The sequence below is a fragment of the Hordeum vulgare genome, chromosome 7H (genome assembly GCF_904849725.1).
Source record: "Hordeum vulgare subsp. vulgare chromosome 7H, MorexV3_pseudomolecules_assembly, whole genome shotgun sequence".
Lineage (NCBI taxonomy): Eukaryota > Viridiplantae > Streptophyta > Magnoliopsida > Poales > Poaceae > Hordeum > Hordeum vulgare.
Genome location: NC_058524.1, coordinates 61,036,095 through 61,049,326, shown reverse-complemented (window position 1 = coordinate 61,049,326; position 13,232 = coordinate 61,036,095).

The window sequence follows — 13,232 nt, the reverse complement described above, 5'->3', positions numbered from 1 at the left end:
CAGGATTTCATACGGAAACTCGTCTGTTACAAAGGGATTTCATTTTTTGAACTTATTTGAACTCCATAGTTTTTATGTGTTCAAAATGCACCATTCAAGGCCACATCATCAATTTACAACCCTTTCCGACTTCATTTGTTATTTTTCATGCATTTACTGATTATTTTGAGCTATAAGACCATGAAATTGAAAAACATTTGAAATGAACTCTGAAAAGGTTCCAAGTTGGCATGGTATCATCATTTCACCCACATAGCATGTGCGAGACAGTTGAGAGGGTTACGGAAAAAACTGGATGCACTTCGTGTACAAAACGGACAGTCTCTTTCGAAGTATGAGGGTTTCATACAGAAACTCGTCTGTTACAAAGGGATTTCATTGTTTTGAACTTACTTGAACTCAATAGTTTTTCTGTGTTCAAAATGCACAATTCAAAGCCACATCATCATATGATTGCTCACTTTTGCCCCTAAATATCTTGCTAGGTGCTCAAAATTGCACCTTTTGCTGTCATTCTGTGTTGAACTACTAGGCATTGGTGACAATTTTAACACAACACATGATATCCATTACATCTAGGGCACAACATTACAATTGCTCAAGTTCACAATAGTGCACAAATGATAGAATTAAATCTAGGGCACAACACACTAGCAGAAACATAACACACACACTGCCACTTAATTGGCTTGCTTAGACCAAATAGAAACTAAACTAGCCACAATGCTCATGCCAAGAACAAAGAGAAAACCCATTGTTTCCATGAGCTCATTCCTTTTCTTCAACTTCAATTGCGTTTTCTTGTTTTCATTGTTCAGATCCATAACCTTCTTCTCCATCCTACTAGCTTTGATCCAACTACGTTCAAGGCCACCATGGAGCTCCTCAAAAGCTTGCCCCACTAGCTCAGTGGGAGGGGGGTCAATCCAACCAACCCAATCACACTCATGAGGAAGCTGTTAAATCAGAGTTCACATAATTAGGTGAAACTCATAACTTTGCAATAAATCGATGAAAAACAGAGTAGCAAATGATGTTTTGAGGAATTACATTGAGTGGACAACCCAAAAACCTTCTTCCCGTGCTTGCTCCACCCCAATAAACACAGCGAGCAGGAATTAGCCCATGGCCCGGGCACCGGTGATTCGAGCGCTCCTCAAGGCCGTAGAAACTTGGATTGGGAATGAAAAACTCGGATTGGAACTGCACAATCCCGCAGCCATCCACCTACGAGCCAGAAAGGCGCATATTATGGCCCATCCCGCGAAACCCTAGATGAGAAATCCCCAAATCCAATGTCAACCGAAAATCCAAATCAACTTACCTCATTGTCTGCGAAGGAGCTTGCAGACGACATTGCGGACGTACACCTGGACGTGCCCCAACGGTGGAAACGGGGACGGGGCGTGACGGACCGCTAAATCTAGACAAATCTCGGGAAAAATGAAGCTCCGAGGTCGAGCTTCGAGAGGAGAAAGCTTAACTAGTGTGGCTCGGGCATTTCATCGAACACCTCATGTGCATAGGAGGTGAGCTAGAGAACCCAAATGCCCTCCCCTCGCCGGCCAGAAAAAACAGAGTGGTCTGCCGCGGCGATGGGTATATATAGGCAAATTATTTGTCCCGGTTCATGGCATAAACCGGGGCTAAAGCCCCCTTCTAAACCGGTTCAAGGCACAAACCGGTACCAATGGATGTGGGCTAGGAGCGCGGCCCATTGGTCCCGGTTCGTGCCTAGAACCGGGACAAATGGATCCAGACGAACCGGGACCAATGCCCACGAGGCCTCGGCCGCCCCCCTGGGCTCATGAACCGGGTCTAATGCCCCCCATGGGCTCGGTTCGTGAAGAACCAGGACTAATGGGCTGGCCAGGCCCGAACCAAAGCCCTGTTTTCTACTAGTGCTGGTTTGCTACTGATAGTCATCCGGATTGGTGTCAAACTTGTGTTGATGTAACCCTTTATGATGAATTATTTTATCACTTCCATAATCGAGAAACATTTCCTTAGTCCTCTAGTTACTAAGTGAAAGGATTGATATGGTTGACTAGAGGGGGGTGTGAATAGGAAACTAACAACTTTTAAGCTTTACTTAATCAAATTAAGTTTTAACAACAAGTAGGTTGTCTAGATATGCAACTAAGTGAGCAACCTATATGATGCTAGCAACAAGAATAACAAGTAAGTACCTAATACAAGTAAAGGTAAGAAGTAACCACAAGTGGAACCTATGAAGGCGAGGATGTGTTTCCGAAGTTCCTTCCCACAAGGGGAACTACGTCTCCGTTAGAGCAGTGTGGAGGCACAATGCTCCCCAAGATGCCACTAAGGCCACCGTATTCTCCTCACGCCCTCAGAGAATGCAAGGTGACGTGATTCCACTAATGGTGCCCTTGAAGGCGGCGACCGAACCTTTACAAACAAGGTTGGGGCAACCTCCATAACTGAGTTGGAGGCTCCCAACAAGACCATGAATCTTCACCACAATGGAATATGGCTTTGAGGTAACCTCAACCGTCTAGGGTGCTCAAACTCCCAAGGGTAACAAGATCCACGAGGGATTGGTGGGGGGAATCAAATTTATCTTGGTGGAAGTGTAGATCAAGGCCATCTGAAGCAAACCCTAGAGTATCAACAAGTTTTGTTGGCTAGGGAGAGAGGGAGGGAAAAAATGGAGCTTAGGGTTGGGAAAGGTGAAGTTCTCTGGGAGGAAGAACCCCTTTATATAAAGGGGAAACAATCCAACTGTTATCCACTTGTTATGCCCGCACCATAGCGGTACTACCGCTCGTCGAAGCGGTACTATCGATGATAAGAGGTACTACCGCTCGAGAGAGAGCGGTACTACCGATCAGGCACAGGGAAGCAATCACTAGTAGAAAACATGGATTTGGTCCAGGCGATGAAAGGGCTTTAATCCCGGTTCTGTTATGAACCGGGACCAATGGGTGCATGATGACCCACAAGTGTTGGGGATCACAACATTCTTCGCGCGTAAGTTAACCCAATTTATTGATTCGACACAAGGGGAGCCAAAGAATATTTATAAGCTTTAACAGTTGAGTTTTCAATTCAACCACACCTGAAAGATACTTGCTTGGCAATGAAATATTAGTAGCAACAATGATATGGAAGTGATGGTGGCAAAGCAACGAAAGTAAAACAACGAAAGTAGAGCAACTGGTAACTAGCAGGATTAAAACACTATAGGCTAGGGAGCTGGATGGTTGGTCATGGATGAGAGATATCATATATTTAACTTGGGGCAAGGCACATAGAAAAGTAATGATCATCTAGGCAAATATCAAACATTAGGCATGTATCACAAGGTAGTCGTGCGTGCTTGCAATAAGAACTTGCACAACATCTTTTGTCCTACCATCCCGCTACCAACGGCGCCAAAAGGAACTTATGGAGATTAAGGTGCTCCTATCAAAGAGCACCGGAACAAAGGATTAACAATCAATGGATACATGGAATCCTCAAACTATAGTCTATCTGTTGGAAATATGCCCTAGAGGCAATAATAAAATGGTTATTATCATATTTCCTTGTTCAAGATAATCGTCTATTGCTCATGCTATAATTGTATTAATAGGAAACAGTAATACATGTGTGAATAAATAGATCACAATGTGTCCCTAGCAAGCCTCTAGTTGGCTAGCTCGTTAGTCAATAGATGATCATGGTTTCCTGGTCATGGGCATTAGATGTCATTGATAACAGGATCACATCATTGGGAGAATGATGTGATGGACAAGACCCAATCCTAAGCATAGCACTAGATCGTATTGTTCGTATGCTAAAGCTTTTCTAATGTCAAGTGTCTTTTCCTTAGACCGTGAGATTGTGGAACTCCCGGATACCGTAGGAGTGCTTTGGGTGTATCAAACGTCACAACGTAACTGGGTGACTATAAAGGTGCACTACGGGTATCTCTGAAAGTGTCTGTTGGGTTGGTACGATTCGAGATCGGGATTTGTCTCTCCGTGTGATGGAGAGGTATCTCTGGGCCCACTCGGTAGAACATCATCATGAGCTCAATGTGACTAATAAGTTAGTCACATTATGACGTGCTACGGAACGAGTAAACAGACTTACCGATAACGAGATTGAACAAGGCACAGGTATACCGACGATCGAATCTCGGGCAAGTTCTATACCGACAGACAAAGGGAATTGTATACAGGATTAATTGAATCCTTGACATCGTGGTTCATCCGATGAGATCATCGTGGAGCAAGTGGGAGCCACCATGGGTATCCAGACCCCGCTGATGGTTATTGGCCAGAGAGGTGTCTCGGTCATGTCTACGTGTCTCCCGAACCCGTAGGGTCTACTCACTTAAGGTTCGATGACGCTAGGGTTATAGGGAATTGTCATACGAGGTTATCGAAAGTTGTTCGGAGTCTCGGATGAGTTCCCGACGTCACGAGGAGCTCCGGAATGGTCCGGAGGTAAAGATTGATATATAGGACGGATGGTTTCACACACCGGAAGTGTTTCGGGCGTCACCGGTAACGTACCGGGACCACCGGAGGTGGCCCCGGGGGTCCACCGGAAGGGGGCAACGACCCCGCGAGGCTAGATGGGCTAAGTGCGGGAGGGAACCAGCCACTAGGTGGGCTGGTGCGCCCCGCACACTCAGCCCAAGGCGCGGGAGGTGGAGAGGGGGGGGGACCCTAGGCGCTGGTGGGCCTAAGGCCCACCAAGGGGTGCGCCACCCCTCCCCCTGCCCTGGCCGCCGCACCTCCCATCTGGGGGGGCTACCGCACCACCTAGGGTGGGAACCCTAGGGGTGGCACCCCCTCCCCTCCTCCTATATATAGTGGGCACTTTTGGGCTTTTGGAGACACACTTTTCCCTCTCCCTCGGTGCAGCCCTGCCCTTCTTTCTCCTCCTCTCTGCCGGTGCTTGGCGAAGCCCTGTCGGGAGACCTCGTCTCTCCATCGACACCACGCCGTCGTGCTGCTGGAGTTCTTCCCCAACCTCTCCCTCCTCCTTGCTGGATCAAGATGCGGGAGACGTCACCGGGCTGCACGTGTGTTGAACGCGGAGGTGCCGTAGTTCGGCACTAGATCAGAATCACACCGCGATCTGAATCGCCGCGAGTACGACTCCATCAACCGCGTTCTAGCAACGCTTCCGCTTAGCGATCTTCAAAGTTATGAAGATGCACTCACCCCTCTCTCGTTGCTGGTCTCTCCATAGGAAGATCTGAATATGCGTAGGAAAGTTTTTGAATTTATGCTACGTTCCCCATCAGTGGTATTAGAGCCAGGTTTTCTTTGCGTAGATTCTATGCACGAGTAGAACATAAAAGCTTGTGGGCGATGATTTGTGAATTTCTTGCCGCTACTAGTCTTATTCTTTTTCGGCGGTATTGTGGGATGAAGCGGCCCGGACCGACTTTACACGTACGCTTACGTGAGACTGGTTCCACCGATAGACATGCACACCGTGCATAAAGGTGGCTAGCGGGTGCCTGTCTCTCCTACTCTAGTCGGATTGGATTTGATGAAAAGGGTCCTTATGAAGGGTAAATAGCTTTGGCATATCATCGTTGTGTCTGTCATGTAGGTAAGAAGGCGTTCTTGCTAGAAACCCAAATCAGCCACGTAAAACTTGCAACAACAATTAGAGGACGTCTAACTTGTTTTTGCAGGGTTTGACATGTGATGTGATATGGCCAAAGTTGTGATTTTGCATGTATGATGTATGAGATGATCATGTTATTGTAATAGGTTTCACGACTTGCATGTCGATGAGTATGACAACCGGCATGAGCCATAGGAGTTGTCTTAATTTATTGTATGAGATGCAACGCCATGTGCTTATTATTTTTACTTCATTGCTAACGGTTAGCTATAGTAGTAGTGATAGTAGTAGTTGGCGTGATGACTTCACGGAGACACGATGATGGAGATCATGATGATGGAGATCATGGTGTCACGCCAGTGACGATGATGATCATGCGATGCCTGAAGATGGAGATCGAAAGAGCAGAGATGATAATGGCCATATCATGTCACTATATGATTGCATTGTGATGTTTATCATGTTTTTCATCTTATTGCTTAGAACGACGGTAGCAAAATAAGACGATCCCTCTTAAAAATTTCGAGAACATATTCCCCTAAGTGTGCACCCTTGCGAAGGATTGTTGTCTCGAAGCACCACGTGATGATCGGGAGTGATAGATTCTAACGTTCGCATACAACGGGTGTAATCCAGTTTTACACACGTGAAACACCTAGGTTGACTCGACGAGCTTAGCATGTATAGACATGACCTCGAATACAAGAGACTGAAAGGTCGAACATGAGTCGTATGGTTGAATACGATCAGCATGAAGTTGCTCACCATGGTGACTAGTCCGTCTCACGTGATGATTGGACACGGGTTAGTCAACATGGATCATGTATCACTTAGATGACTAGAGGGATGTCGATTTAAGTGGGAGTTCATACTTAATTTGATTAAATGAACTTAATTGTCATGAACTTATTCTAAAAGTTGTCTTTATAAATATTGTAGATGGCCAACGTCAACCTCAATTTCAACGCATTCCTAGAGAAAAAGAAGCTGAAAGATGATCAGAAGCTCATCCTTGAAGCTTCTGAAGCTCATCCTTGAAGAAGCTATGCAGACTGGGTTCGCAACTTGAAGCTCATCCTTGAAGCAGCTAAAAAGGGTTATGTCCTTGATGTGCCGCTAGGTGACCATCCCGCTCCCGCAGCAGCCCAGGACATTCTGAACGTCTGGCAAACGCGGAGCGATGACTACTCTCCGGTTAGGTGTGGCATGTTATACAGTTTAGAAACGGGTCTCCAAAGGCGTTTTGAGCAACACAGTGCATATAAGATGTTCCAAGAGCTGAAGCTAGTTTTTCAAGCTCATGCCCGTGTCGAGAGATATGAAGTCTCCGACAAGTTCTTTAGCTGTAAGATGGAGGAGAACAGTTCTGTCAGTGAGCACATACTCAAAATGTCTGGGTTACACGGTCGTCTGACTTCACTTGGAGTCGAACTTCCGAATGATGCTATAATTGACAGAATCCTCCAGTCTCTCCCACAAAGCTACAAAGGCTTTGTGCTTAACTACAACATGCAAGGGATGGAGAATACCATTCCCGAGTTGTACTCGATGCTCAAGTCTGCAGAAGTAGAAATCAAGAAAGAGCATCAAGTGTTGATGGTCAACAAGACCACTAGTTTCAAGAAGGGCAAGGGTAAGAAGAACTTCAAAAAGGACGACAAAGCTGTTGCCGCGCCCGGTAAGCCAGATACCGGGAAGAAGAAAAAGAATGGACCCAAGCCTGAGACTGAGTGCTTCTATTGCAAGGGAAAGGGTCACTGGAAGCGGAACTGCCCCAAATACTTAGTGGACAAGAAGGCCGGCAACGTTAAAGGTATATGTGATATACATGTTATTGATGTGTACCTTACCAGCGCTCGTAGTAGCTCCTGGGTATTTGATACCGGTGCTGTTGCTCACATTTGCAACTCAAAGCAGGAACTGCGGAATAAGCGGAGACTGGCCAAGGACGAGGTGACGATGCGCGTCGGGAATGGTTCCTAGGTCGATGTGATCGCCGTCGGCATGCTACCTCTACATCTACCGTCGGGATTAGTTTTAAACCTTAATAATTGTTATTTAGTACCATCTTTAAGCATGAACACTGTATCAGGGTCTTGCTTAATGCGAGACGGCTACTCATTTAAGTCAGAGAATAATGGTTGTTCTATTTATATGAGTGATATGTTTTATGGTCATGCTCCGCTGGTGAATAGTTTATTCTTAATGAATCTCGATCGTGATGTTACGCATATTCATAGTGTGAGTACCAAAAGATTTAAAGTTGATAATGATAGTCCCACATACTTGTGGCACTGCCGCCTTGGTCATATCAGCGTGAAGCGCATGAAGAAGCTCCATACTGATGGACTATTAGAGTCTCTTGACTTTGAATCATTTTACACATGCGAACCGTGCCTCATGGGCAAGATGACTAAGACTCCATTCTTAGGAATAATGGAGAGAGCAACCGACTTATTGGAAATAATACATACCGATGTGTGTGGTCCAATGAACGTTGAAGCTTGCGGTGGCTATCGTTATGTTCTCACTCTCACCGGTGATTTGAGTAGGTATGGGTATATCTACTTGATGAAGCAAAAATCTGAGACATTTGAAAAGTTCAAGGAATTTCAGAATGAGGTCGAGAATCAACGTGACAGAAAAATTAAATGTCTACGATGTGATCGTGGAGGAGAATATTTGAGTCACGAGTTTGGCACACACCTAAGGAAGTGTGGAATCGTTTCACAACTGACGCCGCCTGGCACACCGCAACGCAACGGAGTGTCTGAACGTCGTAATCGCACTTTATTCGATATGGTACGATCTATGATGTCTCTTACCGACTTACCGCTATCATTTTGGGGATACGCATTAGAAACTGCAGCATTCACTTTAAATAGGGCACCGTCTAAATCCGTTGAGACGACACCGTATGAACTATGGTTTGGCAAGAAACCCAAGTTGTCGTTTCTTAAAGTTTGGGGCTGCGATGCTTATGTGAAGAAACTTCAACCAGAAAAGCTCGAACCCAAAGTGGAGAAATGTGTATTCATAGGATACCCTAAGGAAACTATTGGGTATACCTTCTATCTTAGATCCGAAGGGAAAACCTTTGTAGCCAAGAACGGATCCTTTCTAGATAAAGAGTTTCTCTCGAAAGAAGTAAGTGGGAGGAAGGTAGAACTTGATGAGGTAATTACACCCCTCTCGAACAGGATAGTAGCGCAACGCGGGAGGTTGTTCCTATGGCGCCTACACCAACCGAAGAGGAAGTTAATGATAATGATCATGAAGCTTCATATCAAGTTACTACTGAACCGCGAAGGTCCACGAGGGCACGCTCCGCACCAGAGTGGTAAGGCAACCCTGTGATGGAAATCATGTTGTTAGACAATGGTGAACCTTCGAACTATGAAGAAGCGATGGCGGGCCCAGATTCCAACAATGGCTTGAAGCTATGAAATCCGAGATAGGATCCATGTATGAGAACAAAGTATGGACTTTGGTGGACTTGCCCGATGACCGGCGAGCCATAGAAAATAAATGGATCTTCAAGAAGAAGACTGATGCAAACGGTAATGTAACCGTTTATAAAGCTCGACCTGTCGCAAAGGGTTTTCGACAAATTCAAGGAGTTGACTACAAAGAGACTTTCTCTCCCGTAGCGACGCTGAAGTCAGTCCGAATCATGTTAGCGATTGCCGCCTTTTATGATTATGAAATTTGGCAAATGGATGTCAAAACAGCGTTCCTTAACGGGAACCTTAAGAAAGAGTTGTATATGATGCAACCAGAAGGTTTTGTCGACCCTAAGGGTGCTAACAAAGTGTGCAAGCTCCAACCCTCCATCTATGGGCTAGTGCAAGCATCTCGGAGTTGGATCATTCGCTTTAATGAGGTGATTAAAGCGTTTGGGTTCATACAGGTTTACGGAGAAGCCTGTCTGTACAAGAAAGTGAATGGGAGCTCTGTAGCTTTCCTCATACTGTATGTGGATGACATATTATTGATGGGGAACAATACAAAAATGTTGGAGAGCATAAAGGCCTATTTGAACAAGAGTTTTTCAATGAAGGACCTTGGAGAAGCTGCATACATATTAGGCATCAAGATCTATAGAGATAGATCGAGACGCCTCATAGGTCTTTCACAAAGTATATACCTTGACAAAATATTGAAGAAGTTTAATATGGAAAACTCAAAGAAAGGGTTCTTGCCAGTTTTGCAAGGTATGAGATTGAGTAAGACTCACTCGCCGACCACGGCAGCAGATAGAGAGAAGATGAGTTATGTCCCCTACGCTTCAGCCGTAGGCTCTCTAATGTATGCCATGCTGTGTACCAGACCTGATATAAACCTTGCCATAAGTTTGGTAGGGAGGTACCAAAATGATCCCGGTATGGAACACTGCACAGCGGTCAAGAATATCCTTAAGTACCTGAACAGGACTAAGGAAATGTTTCTCGTTTATGGAGGTGACGAAGAGCTCATCGTAAAGGGTTACGCTGACGCCAGCTTCAACACAGATCCGGATGACTCTAAGTCACAGCCGGATACGTATATGTTTTGAATGGTGGGGCAGTGAGCTGGTACAGCAGCAAGCAAGAAGTCGTGGCAGCATCTACATGTGAAGCGGAGTACACAACTGCTTTAGAAGCGGCTCATGAAGGAATTTGGATGAAGGATCTCATCACCGACCTTGGAGTGGTTCCAAGCGCGTCGGGTCCAATGGCACTCTTCTGTGATAACACTAGGGCCATTGCCATAGCCAAGGAGCCCAGGTTTCACCGGAAGACGAAGCACATCAAACGCCGCTACAACTCCATCCAGGACCATGTCCAGAGTGGAGTGATAGATATTTCTAAAGTACACACGGATCTGAATGTTGCAGACCCGTTGACTAAACCTCTTCCACGAGCAAAACATGATCAACACCATAATGCGATGGGTGTTTGATACATCACAACGTAACTAGATTATTGACTCTAGTGCAAGTGGGAGACTTTTGGAAATATGCCCTAGAGGCAATTATAAATTGGTTATTATCATATTTCCTTGTTCATGATAATCGTCTATTGTTCATGCTATAATTGTATTAACAGGAAACAATAATACATGTGTGAATAAATAGATCACAATGTGTCCCTAGCAAGCCTCTAGTTGGCTAGCTCGTTAGTCAATAGATGATCATGGTTTCCTGGTCATGGGCATTAGATGTCATTGATAACGGGATCACATCATTGGGAGAATGATGTGATGGACAAGACCAATCCTAAGCATAGCACTAGATCGTATTGTTCGTATGCTAAAGCTTTTCTAATGTCAAGTGTCTTTTCCTTCGACCGTGAGATTGTGCAACTCCCGGATACCGTAGGAGTGCTTTGGGTGTATCAAACGTCACAACGTAACTGGGTGACTATAAAGGTGCACTACGGGTATCTCCGAAAGTGTCTGTTGGGTTGGTACGAATCGAGATCGGGATTTGTCACTCCGTGTGATGGAGAGGTATCTCTGGGCCCACTCGGTAGAACATCATCATGAGCTCAATGTGACTAGTAAGTTAGTCACACGATGACGTGCTACGGAACGAGTAAAGAGACTTACCGGTAACGAGATTGAACACGTTATAGGTATACCGACGATCGAATCTCGGGCAAGTTCTATACCGAGAGACAAAGGGAATTGTATACGGGATTAATTGAATCCTTGACATCGTGGTTCATCCGATGAGATCATCGTGGAGCAAGTGGGAGCCACCATGGGTATCCAGACCCCGTTGATGGTTATTGGCCAGAGAGGTGTCTCGGTCATGTCTACGTGTCTCCCGAACCCGTAGGGTCTACACACTTAAGGTTCAATGACGCTAGGTTTATAGGGAATTGTTATACGAGGTTATCGAAAGTTGTTCGGAGTCCCGGATGAGTTCCCGGACGTCGCGAGGAGCTCCGGAATGGTCCGGAGGTAAAGATTGATATATAGGACGGATGGGTTCGGACACCGGAAGTGTTTCGGGCGTCACCCGTAACGTACCGGGACCACCGGGACCACCGGAGGTGGCCCCGGGGGTCCACCGGAAGGGGGCAACGACCCCGGGAGGCTAGATGGGCTAAGTGCGGGAGGGAACCAGCCCCTAGGTGGGTTGGTACGCCCCCCACACTCAGCCCAAGGCGCAGGAGGTGGAGAGGGGGGGAACCCTAGGCGCTGGTGGGCCTAAGGCCCACCTAGGGGTGTGCCACCCCTCCCCCCTGCCCTGGCCTCCGCACCTCCCATCTGGGGGGGCTTCCGCACCACCTAGGGTGGGAACCCTAGAGGTGGCACCCCCCTCCCCTCCTCCTATATATAGTGGGCACTTTTGGGCTTTTGGAGACACACTTTTCCCTCTCCCTCGGCGCAACACTGCCCTTCTTTCTCCTCCTCTCTGCCGGTGCTTGGCGAAGCCCTACCGGGAGACCTCGTCTCTCCATCGACACCACGCCGTCATGCTGCTGGAGTTCTTCCCCAACCTCTCCCTCCTCCTTGCTGGATCAAGGTGCGGGAGACATCACCGGGCTGCACGTGTGTTGAACGCGGAGGTGCCCTAGTTCGGCACTAGATCGGAATCACACCGCGATCTGAATCGCCGCGAGTACGACTCCATCAACCGTGTTCTAGCAATGCTTCCGCTTAGCGATCTTCAAAGGTATGAAGATGCACTCACCCCTCTCTCGTTGCTGGTCTCTCCATAGGAAGATCTGAATATGCGTAGGAAATGTTTTGAATTTATGCTACATTCCCCATCACTATCCCCTTTGGTGTCCCAAGCTGTCTCCATTGGGATCGCCGGTTCCAGACTATAATAGGTGCATACTACTCATAGATAGGATCTTATAACACAAATATATTCATGAAAACATAAGGAATTCAGATCTGCAATCATGGCACTCGGCCCCAAAGTGACAAACATTAAGAGTAACAAGTAGTAGCAAAGATGATAAACACCATAGTAGATGATAGGCAACATGCCCCCAACAATCCGACGAACTATTACATGATCTAACTCATCCATTCCCTACCATCCCCTTCACCTATAGTAGGGAATCACACATGATGGGGTAAGCCATGGAAGGGTGATGGAGTGATGAATGTGATGACGATGGCGGCGATTTTGTTGGAAATATGCTCTAGAGGCAATAATAAATTAGTTATTATTATATTTCCTTGTTCATAATAATTGTTTATTATCCATGCTAGAATTGTATTGATTGGAAACTCAAATACATGTGTGGATATATAGACAAGACACTGTCCCTAGTGAGCCTATAGTTGACTAGTTCGTTGATCAAAGATGGTCAAGGTTTCCTGACCATAGGCAAGTGTTATCACTTGATAACGGGATCACATCATTAGGAGAATCATGTGATGGACAAGACCCAAACTATGAACGTAGCATATTGATCGTGTCGTTTTGTTGCTATTTTTTCCGCGTGTCAAGTATTTGTTCCTATGACCATGAGATCATATAACTCACTGGCACCGGAGGAATACCTTGTGTGCATCAAACGTCATAACGTAACTAGGTGACTATAATGGTGTTCTACAGGTATCTCCGAAGGTGTCCCTTGAGTTAGTATGGATCAAGACTCGGATTTGTCACTCCATGTGACGGAGAG